Source organism: Orcinus orca, chromosome 17 (genome assembly GCF_937001465.1).
Source record: "Orcinus orca chromosome 17, mOrcOrc1.1, whole genome shotgun sequence".
Lineage (NCBI taxonomy): Eukaryota > Metazoa > Chordata > Mammalia > Artiodactyla > Delphinidae > Orcinus > Orcinus orca.
Genome location: NC_064575.1, coordinates 2,364,524 through 2,391,068, shown reverse-complemented (window position 1 = coordinate 2,391,068; position 26,545 = coordinate 2,364,524).

The window sequence follows — 26,545 nt, the reverse complement described above, 5'->3', positions numbered from 1 at the left end:
TCGCGTCCCATAACGTGAAATTTCTAGTGCTTTCATACAGGACTGGTGGGTACTGAAATGTAATTTAAGCAAGAGGAAATCACCATCCGACTATGGGTGCCGTAATGTTGGATGCTAAATGCTTAGTAACTAAAACGGTTTTTGGAAATTATTGGCAATAAAATGTTAATAACTTGTACAATATTAACATTGACTACAATTAATTTGCTAATAAAGTTAGTACCCTGAGTGCCTTGCATGAAAGAATGTAAAGATTTTCACTTCAAAATATATTTATAGCACCACATAATATTTTAAGATCATAAGAAAAAGCGTGAGGTTGGAGAGAGGAGGAGAGAGAAGGGAAAGTATATGATTAGTGACTCTGAATTTAACTTGTTCTAAAAGCTACTGCAAATCGTGAGAATATTCTCTACAGATTATGCTGGATTTTCTGCCCAAGTGAGTTCTAGAAATAGCCTATTCAATATCAAGAACAAGAACCAGGGGTGCTGGTGGTATAACTTATCCACAGAGGAACTTAGCATTAAAGGAGAGTTTGGAAATGGGAAACGAAGGCCCCAAGAGTGTGGATGACTTACTCAGGGTCACACGGGGTCTTGAAAACAAGCCTACGGGCAGGTGCTGGGAAACCTTCAGTGGTGTCAGCCTGTCTGCGATCACTTAAATCATCCCACTTGGAGACGAACATCTGGGGAAACCTCGCTCTTGGCACACAGCCAAAGAAAATAAGCGACACAGAGGCCAGTTTCTGGGAAATCAGCTGTGGCCCGCGACACTTCCCACTGTGTGCGATCTGACTCCCGTTAGAATATTTTTACTTGTAACTTTTAAAATTTTTACTTCAACCGTGTCCCCCACCGAATATTTGCAAATCATATATCTGACAAGGGATTAATATCTAGAATATATAAAGAACTAAAACTCAACAACAACAAAAAGCCATCTACCTAATTTTTAAAAGGGCAAAAGGCTTGAATAGACATTTCTCCAAAGACACACAGATGGCCAATAAGCACATGAAAAGATGCTCAGCATCACTAACCATTAGGGAAATGAAAATCAAAACCACTGCGAGGGACTCCCCTGGTGGCACGGTGGTTAAGAATCCACCTGCCAGTGCAGGGGACATGGGTTCAATCCCTGGTCTGGGAAGATCCCACATGCCGCAGAGCAACTAAGCCCTTGCGCCACAACTACTGAGCCTGTGCTCTACAGCCCGTAAGCCACAACTACTGAGCCCGCATGGCGCAACTACTGAAGCCCACGTGCCTAGAGCCTATGCTCTGCAACAAGAGAAGTCACCGCAATGAGAAGCCTGCACACTGCAAGGAAGAGCAGCCCCCGCTCGCCGCAACTAGAGAAAGCCGGCGGGCAGCAACAAAGACCCAACGCAGCCAAAAATTAATTAATTAGTTAAAAAAAAAACCCACTTCTCATTAGGATGGTGCTCATAAAAAAATAAAAACAGAAAGCCACATGTGTGGGCCAAGAGATGATCATGCTAAGTGAAGTAAGTCAGGCAGAGAAAGACAAATACCATACGATATCACTTATATATGGAATCAAAAATATGACGCAAATGAACTTATCTACGAAACAGAAACAGACTCACAGACATAGAGAACAGACTTGTGGTTGCCAAGGGGAGGGGGAGTGGGGGAAGGATGATTGGGAGTTTGGGATTAGCAGATGCAAACCATTATATACAGGATGGATAGACAACAAAGTCCTACCGTATAGCATTGGGAACTCTATTCAATAACCTGTGACAAACCATAATGGAAAGGAGTATGAAAAAGAATGCATGTATGTGTATAACTGAGTCACTTTGCCGTACAGAAGAAATTAACACAACATTGTAAATCAGCTATAGTTCAGTAAAATAAGTCATAAATAAAGAATGGTAGATAACGGAAAAAAAACCCCGGATCTCCTGGTTGCCTCACCCAAATCCATCCACCATGTCACACACACACAAAAATTAGTTTGTTTTGAAATTTAAACATATATATTTTTATAAGTTTTCCTTTTGGAATTCTCAATCACAAAGTATACCTAATAGAAGCAATGAAGCTCATTGCAAGTACAATAAACTACACGGATAAATACGTACTTCTAGAAGAGTTTCTTTCTGGTCAAATATTTGCATAATCCAGAAACTAAAATAAATATTCGGTGCAGAACTAGAGGTTAAGCTTTTTCTGTTTTTATCTATTTCCTCATTCCCCCGAGTAATGACATGATACTAAAATTTACAGGAGGAAAAAGCATAATGAAATTAATACATTTTACAGGTAACTTCATATTTTGATTCATGAATGAGAATATAAAACGTTTCACAAATCTATCCTTAGCAAGGAGACCATTCTGTTAATTCATGGGTTATCAGCATGCATTTTTCTTAGTGTAAATCATTCTTTTTATCATCTTTTTAAATTTTAATAAAAATTGATTTAAGAAGGTAGAACTAATCAGGCAAAGTTTGTGACCACTGGGCTTCCCTGGTGGCGCAGTGGTTAAGAATCCGCCTGCCAATGCAGGGGACATGGGTTCGAGCCCTGGTCTGGGAAGATCCCACATGCCATGGAGAAACTAAGCTTGTGCTCCATGACTACTGAGCCTGCGCTCTAGAGCCCGCGAGCCACAGCTACTGAGCCCACGTGCCACAACTACTGAAGCCCACGCGCCTAGAGCCCGTGCTCCGCAACAAGAGAAGCCACTGCAATGAAAAGCCCACGCACTGCAATGAAGAGCGGCCCCCGCTTGCCGCAACTAGAGAAAGCCTGCACGCAGCAACTCTGACCCAAGGCAGCCAGAAATAAAAATAAATAAATAAATTTATATTAAAAAAAAAAATCTGTGACCACTATGCTCAGTGGTCCTCACAGAGGTGGAAGAGCCTCGTCACCTCCTGCCCTCACGCTTGTGCAGGGAGCCCAGGCACCGAGACTGAAAGGAACTTCACACATCACAGAGAGACCCACACACAGGCAGAGGCTAGCTGGGGACAGACGGGCCACCTCCCAGCCTTGGCCCCGTGGGCGTCAGCTGTGCTGCCCTGGTGCTTTGTAGTTAAGAAAAGCTACAGTTATTTTGATAACACTTAGGAAAGTATGTTGGCAAAAGGGGAAAGAAAAAGCACAGAATTAACTGTGAATGACTCTGCTCATCTGGGCCCTGGGCAGGGGAAGCAGTCCGGGGCCCTCCCCCAACTCACAGCTCTCCAGGGGCCTCTGAATCTGTGCTCCTGGGCTCACCTCCCTGGGGACCCCCCACCTCCTGTCCTAGGGTTCCCCCAGCCCGCGGCTCCCGGCTCTTCCTCACAAGGAAGTGCTAAACCCATTTCTCCCTCAGGACATTTGCACTGCTGTTTCCATGGCTTACAGACGTAGCCTCAGAGATCACCGCACTTCACTGAGGCCTCTGTTCAAATACCCTGTCTTCACTCAGGCCCCCTTGGCAACAACTCTCTGCCTTTGGGGACCCCTCTTTCCAACACAGACGGACCCTCAGTCCACTCCATTTATCTCCGTGGTACCCATCCCCACTGGATGCCTCACAGACCTACTTGCTTCCTGGTCTATTGTTTGTCTCTCCACGAGGGTCTCAGTTCCAGGAGGGCAGGGACGGGGTTTTGATCGATGCTGTGTCCCATGATGTAGAACAGTGCCTGAATCATAGAAGATGCTCAACGTACATTTGTTTGGGGGAATGAAGACATCATTCCTGTGGGGCAGACAGACATGCCACAAAACAGTCAGGGGCAGGAATCCAAGCCCTTCTGGGTGAGGGGGGCAGGGGAAAGGCTCCCAGACCCAGGATGCTTGAGAAGAGCCTTGGAGATGGAGAGGCAGGTGTGGGCAGAAAGGAGACTTGTGCTGCAGGAGGGGAAGCAAAGGGACAACACTGCTGGGTTCAAGGAGAGGCCGGGCGTTTGGAGAGAGGAGACAGGATGCAAACAAACCATGACGTGTTGGTGCTCCTGTGACGTCAAGTGGGCAAATTCCAGCACTCAGAGCAGAGGCACCAGCCTCCTCGTCAGGCTGGTAACCGGAGATCATCAGCAGACGGTTCACCAAGAGGGATCACGGCTTCAGGACACCAGCAAGAGCTAACGCCACTCCCCGGGGATGCTGCTGGGGACAGGCCCCCACCCCGGCCCCATCACCTCAGAGCCTCCATTGGCTGATGTGACCAGAGGCCTAAGATGAGGGACTTTGGCCCATGTGGTCCCCAGGCTCGCTGGGCCGCAGAGCCAGACAGAGTGAAAATTCCGTGGGACAGTAAGAGGATGTGCAGCTCAGGAGAACTCCTTATGGGGGAAAAATGCCTCAGTGGGCGCCTTGAGATGGATGGTGAGACCCCAAACGCACACCCAAGAAACCCCAAACGCTGGTGGTTAAATGCCTACACAGGCAGCCGTGGGAAAAGTGTGGTTCTGCCCCAGGGAAGGAGATGGGGAACAGTGTGAGGAGAGAGGAGGGAAGGGCAGGGTGGGGACCCCGTGTGTCACTCCCCAGGGACCACAGACCTCCAGCACCTCTGCACGTCCACGTAGACCCACAGTTTGTATGAGTGGGTCACCCTGATTGTTCGTGGGCTTCACCCATGGGACGGCATGGTGTTTCCCAGAGACCGCACTCGTAGAAACAGAAGTGTAGACTCAGAACAGGCTCTGAAATTCCCATAAAATCTTAAGGGGACGTTCATTTTCCACAGGCTCCACAGAATTTTCCACAGGTTTCCACAATTCCACAGAACTGGCCAAGGTTCGCCCAATTCTACCTAGATCTTTTGGATCCGAAGGGTTGTGAGTCTAAATTATTAAGAAGGGTGGAATTTCTTTTCTCCAAGCAGCGGTGAAAATGTGGAAGCATTTATGGGGGCTCTGTCCTCGTGGCCGTGTGGAAAGTGGCGGAAAGAGCTTAGGCAAGAAAGACGACGTCCTCGCCTACGATGAGGTTGGGAAGAATGCTCTGGAATCTTCTGCAATGGGCATCCTTCTACATTTGTGCCACGAATACCTTCCTTAATAAAATCACCCACAGTCTGTAGGCGCTCACACGGTCTGGGTCCTCGTGCTGTTTCATTTAATTAACATCACCTCTGTCACGCGCCACTCACCGCTGCCTCTGCATCTTCTGAGGATTTCTCTCTCTCCTCGGATGATTTTAGATAGGGGTGGTCATTACTTCTCTCTCCCACTCACTGTGACACTGTAGTTCCCCTTGAGCCCCTACCTTTCATACCCACTCCTGACCATCTGCTACTTTCATGAATTAATCCTCATTAAGTAGGGAATGGTTCTTTCACCATATGAGTACAAAAGAATATTTAAAGGCTCTGTTATGTCATATTGGAGATAGAAAGATAATTTTTTTTTTTTTACTAAAGGCATTTCTTTTCTTTAGGAAAAAAAAATACTTCACAAAAACAGTGTTGATTTTTTTCCATTAGTATATGTCTTCTTATTTTCAACAAAGACACAAGGAGGGTGCTGGGCTATGACATGGTAACTTTGAGCATTTTGAAAAGGCCAGAAATTTCCCAATCCATGAACAGAACCCAAAGGCCTTGTGTATAACCACCTACTGGCCCACTGGCTTATCTGAAAAGGCACAATTTAAAAGGAATGTCGAAATTTAAAAGACCATTGTCCTTGGTACAGACAACGACTTCCTAGAATTCAACAGTCCTGTTTCCTGTGATTTTCATCTTTGGGAAAATCATGATTTCTGTGAGATGTGACATTTATTTATGGCACTGTGTTTTTTTTTTTTTTAAGTGTCCCATATGAGCCATTTCCTAATAGTTACATAAGGACGAAGTTAGAAGTAAAGTCTCAGGTAAATTTACCCACAAACATGCCCACATTTATCAACTCAAAAAAAAAAAAAAAAGCAAAACAATTTCATGTACTATTAAGTTATGGCTACAAACATTTATCTTAACAGCTTGATCCACCATGAATTTTTTTCTTGTTTTTGATATAACCAATTTAAACATTGTTGGACCGTCTTCCGTGGCACATTGCAAAAGCATTGAACAAAATCCCAGTGTACAAAATTGTACTCACTGCATAGACCCAGACAACCGATGCTTGGAATGCAGGCACCTGGGTTGTTTGAAGCCTCTCAGTCATTTACAAAACAGAAAAAGAATTAAGGACTCTAATGTGAAATTAAGGAGTAGGTCAGAAATGCTAAATAAAGGAACCTGCTCCTATGCAAAGAACATTTTGCACATTTTACATTTTGTAAAAATCCAGCATAACTGTTATTAAGTCCTTTATTTCTATCTCATCTAAAATTACAAAGAATAGAAAACCTCAGGCAGTTTATTCAATTAAGTTGCAATGTATTTTAAAAGTTCTGAGTTTGATTGAAATTTAATAAGGGACTAGACCCTTGTTTCTCAAAATTGTGATCCTTAAACCACCTGCATGAGAGTTATCTGAGGTGTGTATCAAAAATCCCATTTCCTAAACGTGCCTGAGACACTTGGACACCCTCGGTCGCCACAGCTTGCCTCCTTGGCTGTGGGGAATGTTTCTATCCCTCTGCGAGTCTGGCCTGGATAAACTGCCTTAGGGAACGGGCATGCTGCTATTCTGGTCTCAGAACAAAAGCAGGAGATGGTCTTTGATCTTTTCATCTTGCTCTAGCCTCCTGTATGCTTGGAACTTTGCTACATTTTTGTTACAAAACAGATCTAGTTCTCCCCTCCATGCCCTCAAATAAGAAAGGCAGGGTTGCAATTTAATGCTATTGGAGTAGTAAAAGAGGGCGGCAGGTCCCCTTGCTAGGGTTAAGGCAGCCTCTCCAAAGCTTGACCACAGGTTCCCTTAACTGAGATCCGTGGCACCCGTTCGTTATGTGCTGATTGATACTTGGACAGCTTGACGGTGCTGATTTAGCAAACCTCCAGGTCAGCCTGTCAGGCAGGTACTATTGTTAGCCCTGTGATAAATTATGAATGAACACTTTTCTGGTCACCTCTCCTGAGAACATTGGGCCTCCAGTTCTCAGAACTTTGAAACACATCACCAAAACCCAAAGCACAACAAGCAAAACAATTTTGCCTCAGTAGAAGATCGAGAAACTGGTGCAGAAAATATTGTATTTCTGAGTGTTCTTTGGGGCGCAAAATTAAAACACTACTGAAAACTCTTCTCTAGGGGGCTCATACCTTAAATTTGGGACAAAACAAAGGGAAAGGAAGTCTCTCTTCACATTTGGATCAGAAGCCCCCCAAATTCCAGGAGCTGCCTGTGACCTGGAGACTCCAGATCTCTGGGATGGAGTCGGGAACAGAGGACAGAAGCTGTCACCTCCTCCAGGGCACCTGACAAGCCGGGGAGGCCAGGCCAGCTCGTGACCGCCCCTGAATCCCCAGGCCAGCAAACCTCAATTTAGAGGCAAGTTAACTTATGCAGAAACTACAGTTCACCTTTATAATGGTCAAATGCAAGCAGGGCCTTGAATGCTTCTTGAACCAGTCCTGCGTGGATGATAACTGGGTTTCAGCTGGCGAGAAGATGATCCCAGATCTCGGGAAACCTCCTCTAAGAAGGATGCAGTTTCCAGCAGCTAAACTTGGGATTTTTTTTTTTTATTATTATTCCAGAAGGATAGAAGAGCTTATAAAATAAAACCTAAATTGGTGGGGACTTTTTCTTTTAATATCTACAGTATCCAAATTTAATAGGAAACCGGAGAGGCTTGTGAGATACAGGAAGGAATTGACATCTGTTAACAATTGCCCATTTTATATACTCACCTCCTTGGTTAATGATTTGAGCAATTTAAAAAGATGAGTTAGGACTTCCCTGGTGGCACAGTGCTTAAGCATCCGCCTACCAATGCAGAGGACACGGGTTTGAGCCCTGGTCCGGGAAGATCCCATACGCTGCAGAGTAGCTAAGCTCTTGCACCACAACTACTGAGCCTGAGCTCTAGAGCCTGTGAGCCACAACTGCTGAGCCCACGTACCATAACTACTGAAGCCTGCGCACCTAGACCCCGTGCTCTGCAGCAAGAGAAGCCACTGCAATAAGAAGCCCACACACTGCAATGAAGAGTAGCCCCTGCTCGCTGCAACTAGAGGAAGCCCACTCACAGCAACGAAGACCCAACGCAGCCAAAAATAAATAAATTTATAAAAAGAAAAAAAAAATTTTTAATAAATAAATAAAAAGATGAGTTTGTGCAGTTTCACGTATCAGATAGTGTATATCACACTTTAACCAATGTAATCTCGCTTACAATCCTCAAACAAGAAAACATAGGGCCCGTACATTAATTTTGGTAGGTAAATTAGTCGAATTTTTCCAGAAAAAGAGAACCAATTATCTATCTATCCATCTGTCTATGTATTTATTGAGAGAGAGAGAGAAATTTATTTTCAGGAATTGGTTCACATGATGCAGGTTGCTGGGAAGCCCACAGGGTGGGCTGTCAGGTTGGAAACCCAGGGAAGAACTGAAGTTGCAGCTCAATTCCAAAGGCATCTGGAGCAGAATTCCCTCTTCCTCAGGTGACCTCAGTCTTCTTTCTGTTAAGGCCTTCAACTGATTGAATAAGGCCCACCCACCTTGCAGAGGGTAATCTGCTTTACTCAAAGCCTACTGACTTAAACGTTAATCCCATCTTAAAAACACCTTCACAGCAACATCTAGACTGGTATTTGACCAAATATCTAGGAACAGTGGCCCAACCAAGTTGACACATAAAATTAACCATCACAGTAGGAAAATAATTAGCATTGAATTGATAGGTGTTTTGTCAATTTAGTAATATTTCCCTTTTTCATAGAATTTCAGAGCTGGAAAGATTTTGAAAGATGAAGCATCTTGAAATCAGAGATGTTCAGATCACAGTTGACAACGGTCAGAATCACAAAGTCCTGTGTACTTTAGTTCTCTGCTGCTTCCCTAGAGACAGAAACAATCCCTGGCACTCAGGGATTAATCAGCGGAGTTCTTACACACATAGTCCTACCACGTGTCAGAACTGCTATTCTTTTTTTTTTTTTTTTGGCTGTGTTGGGTCTTCGTTGCTGCACCCAGGCTTTCTCTAGTTGCGGCGAGCAGGGGCTGCTCTTCACTGTGGTACACAGGCTTCTCATTGTGGTGGCTTCTCTTGTTGCGGAGCACAGGCTCTAGGCACACGGGCTTCAGTAGTTGTGGTTCGTGGGCTCAGTAGTTGTGGCTTGTGGGCTCTAGAGCACATGCTCAGTAGTTGTGGCGCACGTGCTTAGTTACTCCACGGCATGTGAGATCTTCCTGGACCAGGGCTCGAACCTATGTCCCCTGTATTGGCAGGTGGACTCTTAACCACTGCGCCACCAGGGAAGCCCCAGAAGTACTATCCTTCACAAACATCATTAAATCCCCACAACAGTCTTGGGATGCGGGTCATTTGTGACCCCACTCTACAGATGAGGAAGCAAAGGCATGGAGGTACTGAGGACCACACCCAAGCTGGTGTTGCTGCCGGTAGCAGAGCTCACGTTCAAAGCAGCCACTGCGGGGACTTCCCTGGTGGCTCAGTGCTTAAGAATCCGCCTGCCAATGCAGGGGACACGGGTTCGATCCCTGGTCTGGGAAGATCCCACATGCCACGGAGCAACTAAGCCCGTGCGCCACAACTACTGAGCCTGCGCTCTAGAGCCCGCAAGCCACAACTACTGAGCCTGTGTGCTGCAACTACTGAAACCCATGCGCCTAGAGCTCATGCTCCGCAGCAAGAGAAGCCACCGCAGTGAGAAGCGTGTGCACTGCAACGAAGAGTAGCCCCTGCTCACTGCAACTAGAGAAAAGCCCATGCACAGCAACGAAGACCCAACACAGCCAACAATTTAATTAATTAATTAATTAAAAAAAGCAGCCACTGTGACTCCTGCACCCATTTGCTGAACGAACGAGCCTAGCGGCCCCGTTAACCCCACAAGTCCCAGGTGACCACAGCTCCCCACGCTGCCGAGATCCTCTCCTTTGGCCTCCTGCGCGGGAGGGGGAGGGGAGTGGTCAGAGCAAACACCAATTCTTCCCCAAATTCTCCTGGTTGCCTCTTCAATGCCACCCAGAATTCCTCACCATCCCTGACATTGCCTGGGGTGGGCAACCTGTCAAGGCTGGGAGAAGTTACTTCACAGCCTCTGGACCATCCTTGTGGAAATGTTCTAGCTTTACTTTTAGGATCTGACCATCCTTGATGCGTATTTTATAGTTCTCACTCCTCTACGTTCTCTGCAAAAACCAGATAGTAGTAAAAGTTGTATCTATCATCATGTTTTAGCAAGGTTTATAAGATCTGTGGTTCAATTTTAAATTGAATGTTATATGAGAAAAGACATTATTTCATCTTATTCATTTAATTCTATGTGCAAAATGTGTAATATTTCTTCTCTGTCTACTCATTTCTTCCCCACTTAATTAGGGTCCCAAAGTCAACTCCTAATCTTCATTTACACAGGTGTTTTCACAGGCCAGAGTGGGTACCCAGGAATTCCTGCAGAGTGAGACCCTAAAGAACTCGTAATGAGCAAGGGTAACTGACAAGCGTTGGCTGAAGGAACAGTGCACAGCGTAAGGGCTGTGAGTTAAGTTTTATTCAGGGTCTTATTGAGAACTGCAGCCTGGGAGACAACCTCTCAGTGGCTCTGAGAAGCTGTTCCAAAGAGGGACGGAAGGGGCTTCCCTGGTGGTGCAGTGGTTAAGAATCCACCTTCCAATGCAGGGGACACAGGTTCGAGCCCTGATCTGGGAAGATCCCACATGCCATGGAACAACTAAGCCCATGTGTCACAACTACTGAGCCTGTGCTCTAGAGCCTGAAAGCCACAACTACTGAGTCCGTGCGCCACAACTACTGAAGCCCGCGGCTGAGGTTGCAGGGTGGTGTCACAGGGGTTCACATTATCAGTCCTCAGGCTCCAGGAGGCCTGGGGCTGTGTGCTCGTGGTCGTCAATTGTTAACATCTTCCCTTTGGTGGGGGTTTTTCACATCTGCAAAACAACTCAGGAAATTCGCATCAAATACTACTATCTAGGTCCTTCAGAGAGGAGCTACAGCAGAGGACATGGGGGAGGTCTGTCCTGGGAAGGCCCTGGGGTCCTGTTCGGTTACAATTCCCCCTTTTCTTTGTTACTCCTCAGTCTTGAGGAGAACAAGTTTTGAACAAGAAAAGGAATAAAGGTTCAGATAAGGAAGTTAATCATAAATTTGACAGAGATACCCACATTCCAGCGACACTGCTTTGAGAATGGCTGGCGGCATCTAAGTCTGACACAGCTACTCCATTTTTACTTCCAAATGCATTTCTCTCTTCAATGGCCAAAGCAGACATCACCATTAGTGATTTTGATGCTTTTCTAGATATGTGAAGATGGAAGAATTTGGGCTCGTCAAATCTTCTCCCGAAAACATCTAACTATCTGAAGATGTGTTCTGCTAGTTTTTCCCAGAGCACAGAGGGCCTCGTTCCTGATCACCCTGAACTCCTTTCAGGGCGTGTTGAAGGACAGCAGCTACAGTGGAGAGGCAGGTGGTGTGTGTCAATTTTCAGCCAGCAGGGCCCCTTCATGGTCCTAAATTTGACCATGGTTTTCGTGGCATTTCATAACCGTTTCGTCCCATGGTGGTAGGAATGCGCATCCCCAGGTCTGGCGAAGATTTTGTCAACTACAAATTGTCACTCGCCATTGGCCCTCTGCGTCTTCGAGGATTAAATCAGGTGTCCCTGCGGCCGCTGACCTTCAACATCCCCGGAAAGGAGCTCAGGGTGGAGATCAGGAATGAGGCGCTCTGTGCTCTGGGAAAAACCGGCAGAACACGTCTTCAGATAGTCAGGTATTTTCAGGAGCTGATTTTATGAGCCCAATTCTTGTATCTCCTCTTACCTAGAAAAGCACTAAATTCCTTCACGGTGACGTCTGCTCCGCGTGACTATAGCAGTACACCAAAATCACATATATATATACTGACCTCCCCCCTCCCCGCCCCCGGCCTCTTTGGAGCAGTTTCTCAGTGCTATCTGGGATGCTGTTTCCCGGGCTGCAGTCCTCATTTTGCCCCCAGTAAAACTTAACTCGTAACCCTCACACTGGGCATTTTTTTTAAGTCGACAATCTCATCTGGAACTACACATTATCATTTTATCAGAGTCTCAGCCGCACATCTGTTAACGCAAGAAACAACAGAAAAGGCAATCTAGGTTATAGGTTGTTACAAATATCTCCTGGTTTCCGCCAGTCTCTGTAGGGGATGTATTAATGTCTTCTTTCCTGCAGCCATTTACAGGTGGGCGGGGTCCGGATGTTCTCTGTGAGCTGAACAAAGGTATTCTAGTTTAACATTCAAGCGCGGGGGCAGGGTTCCCTGAGATGGGCAATTGTGTATACTTTAAGCTATAGGCAACATCCCATTAGTGATGAATTTGGAGCAAGAGCGATAGAATACACAGGTTAAAGTCAAGGGAGATTTGTTCTTCCCTATTAGAAAATGTGGTTGTTAGTGGGTCTGCTAGTATGGACTCAGCAGGCAGTGAGAAGCATGGCAGAGAAAGGATATTGTTTTAGAGAGTTCGTGAATCATCAGGAAGAGACCGTTAACAAGGACACCGAAGGCTCTGCTGTGAGGGCCCAGAAGGAGATGAGGAAAACATTACTGGAAACTGGAGGAAGGGGATCCTTGTTACATACTGGCAGTTTCCTGCCTTTCTGTGGAAAGCAGAACTTGTAAGTGATGAACTTGGACAATGGTAAAGAAAAATTTTCATGACTCATGTGAAAGACCGTAAGGTTGACTTCATTCAGCGACCACTACGACGGGGTTTGCAGGAAGCAAAGAGATTCAGCTTAACACCAAGTACAAGCACAAGTACCCCAAGAAGCAGATGGCGGCCCGTGGATGGAAAATTACTAAGAGGAGGCACTGTGGGTAGGGGGATTCTGCGAAACTGGCCCGACAGGATTTTTGCTGAAGGCGGCTAGCAAAGTTTGAGGATGAGGAATTTGATCAGGGTGGGGTTTTTCACTAAACTGAATCAGCAGGATTCTTGCTAAAATTGGACAAAGTAAGCCAAGGACAGAGCCCAAGGGCAAGACCTAGTCAAGACCAGAGCTCAGAGGAGAGAGTCTGGTCAAAGGAGAGAGTTCTTGTCACTATGTAGCTGAGGAGATTTTCAAGAATGTGGAAGTTGATGCCCGGTTTCTTCTTGCAGCTTTTAAGTAAAAAGTGAGAGGAAAGAGATAAACTGAAGGAAGAACTGTGAAGCAAAAAAGAATCGGGGTTTGATGATTTGGGAAACATTCTATTCAGACTGCAAAAGATGCTAGAAGTAAGAGATTCACTGGCAGGAAAGCCTTCTCTGAGAGCAAGCCAGGAGTGTGGCTGGACATCTTTTGCTGTCGTGAGAGTATTCAAGCACACAGGGGGATCTTTGAAGAGACCAGGTATTTGACTCATGGCCAACCTCAGCCACCTAAGTGTAAACAAGGAATAGATACAGGTAATCCAGGAACGATGTGTAGAGAAGCCTCTTGTCTCTAATGGAGTGAATCCCTAAGACTTACACGGGAGACTCACACGGTTCTTGGCAGAAACACTGAACTGAGCTGAAATGGACCAGACAGAACAGAATGAAGGAAGGGTGCCAAGGGTGTCAGACTCCCCAAATTCTCCAGGCCGGAAACAGGCTGATAAAACTACTCAATCGCAAACCTGCTACCTTTCATGAAAGAAGAAGGATGGCTCTACGTGTGGAGACATGGAACCAGAGGGTGGGACTACAAGCCCAGAGGACAGTCAGTAATTCAGAGGGTGAATTTGTGAGCCCAGATGGTTATTCTGAGGTCCTGAAACCTAGTGGTGGCAACCACAAGTTTGTTCTCTATGTCTGAGTCTGTTTCTGTTTCGTAGGTAAGTTCATTTGTGTCCTATTTTAGATTCGATTTGAACATGAGAAAAAGACCTAAAGAAACACTTCACTGAAGAGGATATACTGATGGTAAGTAAGCACAGAGAAAGATGTTCAGAATCACTACTAGTAGGACAGTTAAAAAAAAAAATAATGACAATACTAAAGGCCGGTGAGGATGTGGAAAATCTAGCTCTCTGTTACATTACCGGTGAGAATGTAAAATGGTACAACCACTCGAAAATAGCCTGGCAGGGGCTTTCCTGGTGGCGCAGTGGTTAAGAATCTGCCTGCCAATGCAGGGGACACGGGTTCGAGCCTGGTCCGGGAAGATGCCACATGCCGCGGAGCAACTAAGCCCGTGAGCCACAACTACTGAGCCTGTGCTCTGGAGCCCACGAGCCACAACTACTGAAGCCCGCGTGCCACAACTACTGAAGCCTGCGCTCTAGAGCCCGTGCTCTGCAACAAGAGAAGCCACCGCAATGAGAAGCCTGCACACCGCAACCAAGAGTAGCCCCTGCTCGCTGCAGTTAGAGAAAGCCTGTGCGCAGCAACAGAGACCCAATGCAGCCATAAATAAATAAATAAATAAATAAATTTATAAAAAAGAAAGAAAATAGCCTGGCAAACTCTTAAAAAACTAATCATACACTTACCATATGACCCAGAAATTTTACTTATGAAAGCTTATATCTGCAGAAAAATTATGCATAGCATAATTACGCATAGCACTGTTATTTGTAATAGCCCCAAACTGGAAATAATCAGGGTATCCCTCAATAGAGGATGAAAAGTTCAATTAACGGTGGTACATCTGTACCATGGAATGCTAGTCAGCAATGAAAAGGGACACACTATATTTTTTTAATTTAATTTATTTATTTTTGGCTGTGTTGGGTCTTCGTTGCTGCGCGTGGGCTTTCTCTAGTTGCGGTGAGCAGGGGCTGCTCTTTGTTATGGTGTGCGGGCTTCTCACTGCGGTGGCTTCTCTTGTTGTGGAGTACAGGCCCTAGAGCACACGGGCTTCAGTAGTTGCAGCATCCGAGCTCAATAGTTGTGGTTCGCGGGCTCTAGAGTTCAGGCTCAGTAGTTGTGGTGCACGGGCTTAGTTACTCCGCGGCATGTGGAATCTTCCCAAAACGGGGCTTGAACCCATGTCCCCTGCATTGGCAGGCGGATTCTCAACCACTGCACCACCAGGGAAGCCCGGGACACACTACTGATACAGGCAACAACTTGGAAGGATATTAAAGACGTTAACCTGATTGAAAAATGCCAATCTCAAAATGTCATATTATTGTATGATTCCATGTTTATAACTTTCTTTACATGTCAAAATTATAGACATGGAAAACAGATTAGTGGTTGTCATGGGTTAGGAATGGTGGGGAAGGGGTGGATGTGATTATAAAGGGGTAATAGATGGGAGATCTTTGTGATGATAGAATCGTGCTATGTCTTGACTGCAGTAATGATTACAGGAATCTACGCATGTAGTAAGATTACCTAGAGTTCTACATACAGAAGTCATGTCAGCAAAATGGTAGACTAAGACCTCCCAGCCCTCCTTCTCCCAGAAAAACAATGAACAACTACCCATGGAAGAAAGAAAGTAGCTCTGGGAAAGTTCCAGAATACAATTAAAATGCTTCAGCGACCCAGTGGAGCATAAACACCAAGGATGGCTGCACAGAAAAGCGTAGGGAGCATTTTACCTGCGTCGGCCTCTTCCTGCAGACTGCACAGCTGAGTGTAGAGAGGGACACCCTCAGCTGCAGCCTCCTTCTAGGGGGAAAAAGGAGAGCAGGATGGCCTCCTCAGTCTGCTGATGCTGATCGAGGGGCCGAAGACCCCACCTTCCCTCTGTGGAGCCACCTCTGCCCCCGCGGCCCCTGCCCAGCTGGAGGCGCCCCTGAGACCCTCTCACCGCACACCCCCGCATCCGCGGTGCCGTTGTGCTCCCCCAGAGTCCATGCCTCCACGGCACCCCACATCCCTGGACGTGTCGCGGTGTGACCCCTCCCCCCCCAGCAGGCACCCTCGCACCACTGCAGGGGAAGGTCTTTCCCACCCAAGCCAGTCCGTCAAGTCTGGAAGGGACCACCGTACACCCACCAAGGCTGCAAGGAACACAAAAAATCAAAGAAATGTGACACTACCAAAGGAACACTGAATTTCTAGTAACCAACCCCAAATATGGAGATCTACAAATTGCCCGACAAAGAACTCAAAATAAATGTTTTAAATAAGTTCAGTGAGAACATTGATAGACAGTGAGATCAGGAAGACAATTCATGAACAAAACGAGACGTTCAACAAAGAGAGAGAAATCATTCAAAAGAACCGAAGGTCGGTTCTGGAGCTGAAGGATTCAATGAATGAAGTGAAGAATGCAACAGAGCTTCAGACTGGATCCAGCAGAAGAGTGCATACTGCACCAATGTCAAGCTCTTTGGTTTTTTTTGCTTTTTTTTTAAAAATTTATTTTGGCCGTACAGTGCGGCTTGCTCTACGGGATCAAACCGGGGATCAAACCCAGGCCTCTGCAGTGAAAGCACCTAAACCTAACCACTAGGCCACCAGAGAACTCCCAAGCTGTTGGTTTTGATATCATATTATAAACACATCAGATATTAAACTAGGTAAAGGTACATGGGAACTCTCTGTACTATCTTTATCATTTCCTGTGGATCTATAATTATTTCCAAAAAAAAATGTTAAGAAAAGGAACAGGTTGAAATGTATTCAAATAACGATGATTAAGAATTTAAGATAATAGAAATATATTGAAGAAGGAATATTTTTTCTTACTAATAAGGAAAACAAAAGTAGCCTTCAGAAGAAAAATGACAACAAAAAATTTGTAATCAAGCAAAATGACAACACGGGATAATTTTGAGAACGTGGTAGATTATAACAAAGAAGCGCTAAGTTAAACATTTCGTCTGAAGTGGTCACTAAGTGTTTCTGGGGCGAGCAGTATTTGCAGAGTACTAGGAACAGCTGGGCTGAGGTAGTGACCTTCTGGCAGCATCAGACTGCAGCCACCAGACCCCTGGGCAAGCTTCCCCAGATCACACTGAGGGGAGGAGAACAATATGAACCAATGTGAAGAAATGAAAACTTGGTAAAGGATGGGCAGAATGTGCACAACAGCAGAACCCAGCCCAACTGACAGGTAGGTACGAATACCATGCAGGTTATAAAGAGGTGACACATCGCTCCAAGACAGTGACTAGGACTAGAATCTGATAACCCAGGGGCTGTGGTATGGTTTTCTATTGAAACATAAAGTTTCTCTCTACAGTCAAAACAAATGGTTAATTTCTTTAACAGGAATGCTAATGACCATGAATGCATATGAATTAGCTTAGATTTTTTTTTTTTTTCTTTTTCTCCTGACCACTAGTTACGTTAGGGGCTAGGCAATGCATATATATTTATGAAGTGTGCATTTGTTTTATGACTATTATTTTTAACTGGTAATGTTCTCAAACTCAAAGGATCTTGAATCGTATTTTGGATTTTTTTCTTAGTGACAAACAAAACTTTAAACCCTCTTATCTTTTTTTTAATATATATTTTTAATAAATAAATAAATAAATTTATTTATTTTTGGCTGAGTTGGGTCTTCGTTGCTGCGCACTGGCTTTCTCTAGTTGCAGAGAGCGGGGGCTACTCTTCATTGCGGTGTGCGGGCTTCTCATTGCAGTGGCTTCTCTTGTTGCGGAGCATGGGCTTCAGGCGCACAGGCTTCAGTAGTTGTGGCTCACGGGCTTAGTTGCTCCATGGCACGTGGGATCCTCCTGGACCAGGACTCGAACCTGTGTCCCCTGTGTTGGCAGGAGGATTCTTAACCACTGCGCCATCAAGGAACCTCAGAGTCACTTTGACTAGAACTGTGGTTAAGCCCGAGGGAAGTGGCAAAGAACTCATCCGCCTACTTGCTTGAATAGCTAGCAGTGAGAGTTTTCACACTCATATTCTGCTCTTTTCTTCTCGGAAAATGGCAAAATTACCCACCCCTGCCCTTGCCAATAGTTTGAGCCGTATGAATAGTCCTGGCCAGCAAGTTGGATCATTTATTTGCTGGCATGAGACACTTTAAGAGCTCTCTTTTCCCGTTGTAAAGGTCGTGGAAAACACATGTTAATACGGTGGGGCCTGGAACCCTGAGCCAACCCACGGGGACAGCGGCCTAGAGTTCACCTGATAAACTTGTGTCGGGGGAAACCACGGCAACTCTGTGTTGTTACAGAGGCAGAATCTAGCCTGTGCAGACGGTAGTTGAGAGTTTTGTATCGGGGAGCCATGCAGTGTATCATCCAAACCTGCGCACTTGCAAGTGAAAGGGTGCACTGTTAATAATCATGACAGGACAGCAGTCATCAACTGGGACTGCCACGAGCACACCAGGACGGATGGTCACCTTCAGTCTGTGGGCTGAGAATATTTGACCTCCAGACAGCCGTCCAGTAATACTCCAGTGGTATGTTGGAATGCAGTTAAAACCACAGCAGACTGTGCAATTTTAAAGTCTAAGTCAATACAGTCAAATATTTTTTCCTAGTCAAAAGAATTTTGAGTGTGAGTTCGTAACCTACGGAACCAATGAGAAATTTCCGTTTGAATTATACTTGCAGGTCTCCTATGTCCGTAATGATTAAACCTCCTGGGTTCTTGTGTGAGGTCAAACCACCGAGGAGGCTGTCCTGGCCTGGAGCTATCAGCTCACAGTAGTTACTACTGAGATGCCCGTTGTCCCACCTGGTGTAGACCCTTGGCTTCTGGAGGTCCTACTGAGTCCGTTCTACCCTACGGGCGTGAGAGAATGTTGTGCAACCAGAAACTCCAAGTCTGAAAGTCCGGCCTCTCCAGCTATACTGCGGTCCATCTTCTCCGAGGTCTCGCCCCTGGCTTGGTAAACAGGTTTTGGTTTTGTTTTGCTGCTCACTGGATGCAGGGTCATCTGTTTCATTCCCATCTGGGGAGGGAGGCCTTGGGGCATAATTGTGCTAACAAAGTCAGCTCTCTGTCCTGCCAACTTCACCTCTCCCACAAGGCACAAGCCACGTGACTTGCCTACCTGCTCAAGCAGATCAAGGGAAAAGGAACAGATGCAGAATAAAAATATAAACTAGTGTCAGAGATGTATTTCATATTTCAGCCTTTTCATTAGAAATGGAAGGAAGCTAAGGAGACAGAAAGCCCTCTCCCTGTAACATTCAGTGGCGGCTTACCGCTGAGGCCAAAGTCCTCTGTGATTAGAACATCGTTAGTTAATTCCCTTGTAAGAATTCTACATTTTTTAGAGAGTTGTCTAAGTAAAAATACTCCTGGAGGGAAACCGAGCTGGTTTTGTCTATGAAGCATCTTGGCGTGAATCCCTTATCATAAGTTCTTTCCAACATGGTGCTACTCCTGGGTCCAACAGGACACATTGTAGAGAGGCAGAGGGAATGTTGGTGGGGAAGGTGGGGATGAGACCACAGAGGGGTCGGGCAGCGTGACGGCACCAGGCAGAGGAGGAGAGCTGATGTGCTGCTCATGTTAAGTGCTGGTTTATAGCTGGTCCTGGCCGGGGAGCTGCGTGATCCAAGCACCTGTGCTCTTGGACTGCCTCTGTCACTTAACCATGACCTTCAAATTGGGCTACACTGAACACTCTTCCAGAGTGTTTGGGGTGGACCAGACTCTGTAAATATCTCCCTGAAAAAGCATAGGCTTTAAGTCACATTCTGATTTATACCACGTTTGCCAAAAGGAAGGGTGTTGATGATTATTTAGGCCAAGGCTTTGTTTTAGGATTTTTCATTTAAATTCTCTGTTCTGCCCTAATAATGAATTTGTTGACACAACCCCTATTTTTAGTATTATTTTTAGCAAACTATTCCATTTAATGGGACTTTTTAAAAAACACTCTATTTGAAGGCCAGTTGGTTCTGGTCAATTCCTCCTAATTACTGTGTTCAAGATTATCAACCCATTTAGAGCAGGAAGAATCTATGAATACTAGTTATCATTTCAGTGCCTGGACTCATTACTATGGTTCAGTTATCTGATCAATAAAGACAGGCTTACTGACCAAGGAATTTATCATCTTCATCTCAGAATTCAGATGCCATAGCTTAAGCACGTGCCGCGTCACTTTCTTCCTTGCATTGTTTGAATACAAGTTTATTAAGAAAGCAATGATGTCACATTTTGCTTCATATCTTGAACATCTATCACAGTTTCTCAGAAAATGTTCATTAAATTTTTAATAGATTCTTTAAAAATTAATTTAAAATTTAGTTACATATAAATGAAAAAAATTAAATCTATAGTTTCAATGCATCTAATTTACAAGCAGTATCCCTAGTGAAAGAAAAGCATCTCTATAGATTAAAAAACATATTAGAGTTGAAGTCACTATTTACTGCAGACAATGAAGTAGAAATGCTTATTTTCCTAAAATAAATTCCTTTTTTGTTGATAATTTTTATATTTCCTTTTACTGGAAGAACTTCCAGTATCCTATCAATATGAAATCTACTGTAATTGCAAAGTTACAGTTAATACTCAATCCATCTGTTAAAACATGAGAGCTGACCAAATGCCTTCTAAGGTACTGGTTAGCTCTGAAATTCTTTATACTATTGCCCCATAATTTCCACTGTCTGTTTATGTACAGCTGCACTAAAATATGAGCTCTAAGAAGGCAGGGCCTTTTCCAACTGTTACCTGCTGTATCTCCTTGCCCAGCAGAGCTCACATCCTAATAAACACTTGTTGAACGAATGAGCGCATCACTTAACCAGACTGCTTGTCTCTCTCCCGCAGAGGTTTATAGACTATGAACATTCTACTGATGCTTTTTTGGTAGAGCCCCTCCCGCGGGCCACTGTGCTAGGCCCTAGGCCTCTTTTAAGCTTCTCACAATCTATGTGGAGAGGCCTGTCAACGCCATAAATTAAATGTGAACACAGCTGTAAGGGCCGTTAAAAATAAGATAATATGGGAATGATAATTCTAAAGGATTAGAAGAATCAATTAATTTGGCCTCCATGAATTTTACTAAATGGAGAGCGGGAGGCTTTTCCTTTCCTCCCCGCCCCTCCCCCCTCCTCCTTCTTAGCACAAATATAATATATATATATTTTTTATAGAATATAATTCTCACAGTACCAAGGAATAGGAAGTATGAAAATGGGTACACTTCCAGTGTTTTTCTCCTTCTCAGTCATTCATTCATAAAAGACTAATCTTGGGAATTTCCTGGTGGTCCAGTGGTTAGGACTCAGTGCTTTCACTGCCGGGCCCGGGGTTCAATCCCTGTTCAGGGAACTAAGACCCACAAGAAGCGGGCGTGGCCCCAAAACAAACAAACAAAAAACCTAATCTTATCAAATTTGAAGGTACCATGCCATTACTTTTCAAGTTTATAATAGAAGTTTGCCCACAGGCAGCTCTCTGGAATAAGCTTTGATAGAAAAAAAAAAAAAAAAACCTAAAGGTGCATCTGAATCCAGATGCAAGATGGTTAGATTTCTCTTCTCTTAAACGTTAATCATCTCTGAAAATGGAATAACTTCCTCTTTCCATTTACTAGTGCCTGAATGCCCACAGTAGAGAAGATGGTGAAGACGTGGAGAAAGGACGAGAGGAAGAGGCTGAAACTTTTCATGGAAATAGAGTATCTTAAATGCTATTTTTGTCAATAAAAATATCTTCATTACATTTATTATGTTAGTAGCTTAAATTATATAAACCTATGATATATAGTTAGCTTATTAGGGCAATTTCTTCCCTAAGCTGTTATTCTAATGAAAAAGGAAACCACATGATCATATTTGAGTTCCAGAAAGAAGCCTGTTTTGCAAAATTTGAAACAAAGATATAATGTAAATATTTGTCTTAGGGAAATGATTTTAACTTTTTGTACTTTTAATCTGTCAGAGAGGGGGTGAAATCTGACATGTGGAAGGAACGCAGGTTCCAGAGTAAGAGAATAAATAGGCAAAGATAACTATACAATTATTAAACAATTATTTCAATTAAAAAAATTTGTTTATTTTATTTTTGGCTGCATTGGGTCTTTGTTGCTGCGCGCGGGCTTTCTCCAGTTGTGGCGAGCGGGGTCTACTCTTCGTTGTGGTGCGCGGGCTTCTCATTGTGGTGGCTTCTCTTGTTGCAGAGCACGGGCTCTAGGCACGTGGGCTTCAGTAGTTGTGGCCTGCAGGCTCAGTAATTGTGGCTCGCGGGCTCAGTAGTTGTGGTACACGAGCTTAGTTGCTCCGCGGCATGTGGGATCTTCCCGGACCAGAGCTCGAACCCGTGTCCCCTGCATTGGCAGGCGGATTCTTAACTACTACGCCACCAGGGAAGCCCTTCAATTGTTTAGGACGAAGCAATTAAAGTTATGTCATCACTTCAAAATAGTTGTTTCATCTATTTAAGTGTATATAGTAATAAACTATCGAATTCATCAACATTTTAGACCCAACGTTTATCATATGAGATAAAAACATATGAACATAAATACAGCAATCTCTCAAATCTTTATATAAATGAAATTTTCTCTTCAACGTGGCTGGCCCTTGTCCTTTTTTTTTTCTTATTCTTATTTTCACTGAATCTCTATCAATTTACTTATTAATAAAATGGATATTATACATCACTTTGAAAACCATCTGGCCAATTTAATATTACATAGTATACAATTAGAGTCTTAGGCAAATGCAACAAGATAAGTAACCTTAAGACTTCTCAATTTAGGTGATCAAAGGGGCTATCTGCATAGCTTCTTTGAGTATAAAGACTTCTAAGCCAACAGAAAAGAGAAAAAGAGTTGATGTAGGAATCAGTAGTCCATTATCAGATAAGTTATTTTCAAGTAAACCCTGAGAAAGTGAGAAATAAGGCCTGAAATAGTCATTTAAATGTCTTTGGTATTAGGTATTGTCAGACAGAATACATTTTATGTATTGTCAGATAGAATAAAAGGGATCTATATATAAAAACAGGGTAACACAAATAGATGTATATTATGACTTAATATTATTAGAGATTAAATTTCCAATTAAAAGTCATTTCTAATTGAATATAGTCTGCACAAACAGGTTTCATTCTTAATGTTCAATAGAGCAGGAATTTTGGAAGTATCCACTCAAAGAATAGGGTCAAGTGACTTGGGGAAAGTATAATTTTATTTTTAATTGCACATACAATTCCTTTATTACTTAGATTTCAATGGTTACTGAATTTGAGAAGCTAAAAGCAACTTTTCTGCTTTTCAGTGTTTTGCTGTGAATAGTTCCAGTGGAGGGAGGTGGTTAGACACAGCAAGGTATGTGTTTTTGCATTTGTTGCTTGGTCTCAGAAGAATTGAATTCTTTGCTGTTCCAGGTTCCAGGTTTTTAAAGACTCTTACTATAAAATAACTTTACATAAATTTTGTCGTAGTTTTTTTGTTGTTGTTTGTTTTTAACATATTAAGAAGTTTCAGAAAATACAGTATAGCTTTGAAATGCTGGGAAACTAATGGATTCTGCAGATCAACGTGGCATTCTGGGTGGGCAGTTCAGAGGGAAAAAAAATACAGAAGAGTCACTAAAGGCTCAGGCCCACAGAAGCAGCGGTGGTGCACGATTCCAGGTGATTTTCCCACGTGGGAAGGGTTGCTTGAGCAGTCTTTCCGTGCACACCCATCATCACGAATAGCATCTTTGAATGTGAAAAATATCAACAAAACAACACCATATTGTGGCTCAAAGGATTGAGAAAGGCCCATAAAGGAAGAAACACTGGGGAAGGTCCATGAACAATGAGTACACTTTCCTTACTAGGAGATGATTTATAGCCACTGGGAATACCAGGAATGGAGTATTTTCACCAAAGCAAGCCTGTTTTCCACCCAGTTTCATATCTATGAACTATATGTACTTTAGAAAAAAGATGTACTGAAAAAGTCTATTTTCAAACTTTCAGCACTGATCAGAATCGCCCAGAGCACTTGTTAAATTGGGTTTGGGCCCCCTGGATTTACACTTCCGGTGAGTTCCCTTATGATTTGATGCCTCTGGGCCCAGACTGAGGCAGGAAGTAGACTGGCCCCCGGGGGCAAATGGTTGGAGTTCCTTCCATGTGGACTGATACTCAGATACTCCGAGGAGAATAACAGGACAATTGAGAGAGGAGGCTGGGCCCTTCCTCATTCTCCAAGTCAGGAGACCTCCCCGACTACACATGCCCAGAAAGGCTCCTTGGAGGTCAAAAGGGGAGTGATGCTAAGTGGCCCATAGGCCTCTTCAGTAGAATCCACCTTGGCTAAGAGATGTGCACGCACACGTGGGGAAATCCTGAGATAAACCAAATACGGACTCAGATCAGGCAAATCAAAATGATTGGCCAAAGGAAACCAGGAAGAAATGCCCCATAAGAGTGATTCACTGATTCACGAGGGCACGACTCTCTCTCTGAGTCTGCCCATGTGTCTCTCCACACGTACTGTACTTTTTCTTCTCCTAATAAATACTTTACTTGTTTCACTACTTTCCGTCTTTGTGGGAATTCTTTTTCTGCAAAGCTGTAGGGCCAGGGCCTTGTCACTGACCTTTGGTCTAGTGGCTAGCATTCGGTGCTCTCACTGCTGTGACCCGACCTCAGTCACTGGCCGGGAACTGAAACCCTGCTTCAAGCCGCTGCAGGCTGAGGCCACCCAAGACCACATTTTGAGAACCACTGACTTAAAGTCTGTTTCACTTTTCTTCTAGAGGATAAGCTACTTTTATGTTGTCATAGAGAAATCCTGAATTTTGACTTTAATGTTTCTCAGTAATCTTAAGTGATCACAGTGGGACGCAACACCAAGGAGACACCTTGGAATAAAACAAAGTGCTAATGGCTATAAACAAAGGTTGTCACGAAGTTAAAAGATTCCCTTTCATCTGTCAGCTCTGAGACTGCTTTGTATTTCCTTGATTTGTAAATTATATAAATATCACTCCTCTGGAATGTAGGGTCTGAAGTTTTCTCCTTCATTTCCAAATTCTAGTCCTACTCTAGAAACATGACCATCTTCCCAAAAAGCCAAATTTATGTTTCTTAAAATCAGTAAGGAAATGCCGTTGTGTGGCTCTTGTTTTTCAAACAGAAAAGTAAGTACAGTGAAACTAATTCTCTTTTATTAGAGAGGAGATATTTATTTTTTTGTTGGGCGGGGAAGGAGGCGATGGACTTGTAACTGTACTGAAAATAGTACAAGGAAATTTAGTTGCAGAACAAAACAGTTCCATATTTAGTAGGATTTAGTCCTGGATTTTCCCCAGACATTGCAGGTCAAATGAAAGATACAAAGAAATTCTTTCAGGCCTCAGACCAGACTTGGCACTCACTATAAACCATAACCAAGGCCCATTATGCAACAGAGGTGTTTGCAAATAACTAGGTGATTTAAGGTTAATCTGGGCAACACACGAAGACCTCCAATCCTGAGGCTGAAGAGAACATGCAACAACTCTTGCCATGACTTTGGGAAATGTGAACTCCAGGATGGTGACAGTAGTTTGTATTCTGAATTTGGTTTAGTTTAATAAGCATTTGCCGAATGCCCTGCCAACTACACACTGGCATTCGCCATCTACCTTTACAAGGATTAAATCATGAGCCGCTGCAGCTGCTGACCTTCAGCACCCCCTGAAAGGAGCTCAGGTTGGAGATCAGGAATGAGGCGCTCTGTGCTCCGGGAAAAACTGGCGGAACAGGCTTTCAGACAGTCAGATAGTCTCAGAAGATTTCATGAGCCCAATTCTTGCATCTCCTCACACCTAGAAAAGCACTAAAAGCATAAGCAGTGACATCTGCTCCTCGTGACTAGCAGCAAACCTCTGCCAAAACGTGTGTGCACCCAATGCACTAAAAACCTGTATAACACTGACCGTCCCCTACCTCCTCGGGGCAGCTTCTCAGGGCTATCTGAAAAGCTGTCTCCCGGGCTAGAGTTCTGATCTTCCCACAAATAAAACTTAACTCACAACTCTCACTTTGTGCATTTTTTTTTCAGTCGACAGCCTCTGCGTGCAACTAACAGAGCATTTCCGATATTACAAGGCTCCTGCCTACACAGGATTCTGTATTCATGAAGTATGCACTCTGGCTATCTCCTGCTTAATATTAAAACTGAAGCAACCTGGTGTGAAGAATTAAGTTACTGCAGCAAGTGTTACTTTCCCGTTGCCAGGACCACACTCGCTGCAAAACTGGACCAAGAGCTCTAGGAATAAATTGTCTTGTGGGCATCTACATTAATCAAAGTCTAAACAAATCTCTAAATAATTCTGGATGACGGGATAATTTAAAATTATATCAGCCATTCAACAACTGCAGAGGACCAGTCTTGCAGGAGACCCTGTACTGGGTGCTGGAGAGCAGCAGGGAACACCATAGGGCTGCGCCCAGACTTTGTGGATTACACATCAGTAGGAAGGCACACACTCACCAGAAGTAAATTATGCACGAGAAGTGCTAAATGCAGGCGTAATCAGAAATGGTCTGAGGGTGGAGAACCCCAGGAAGACACTGAGCTGTCGGCCAATTTGCTGTTGAATCACTCACCCACAAGAACAGCACTTGGTCCCGT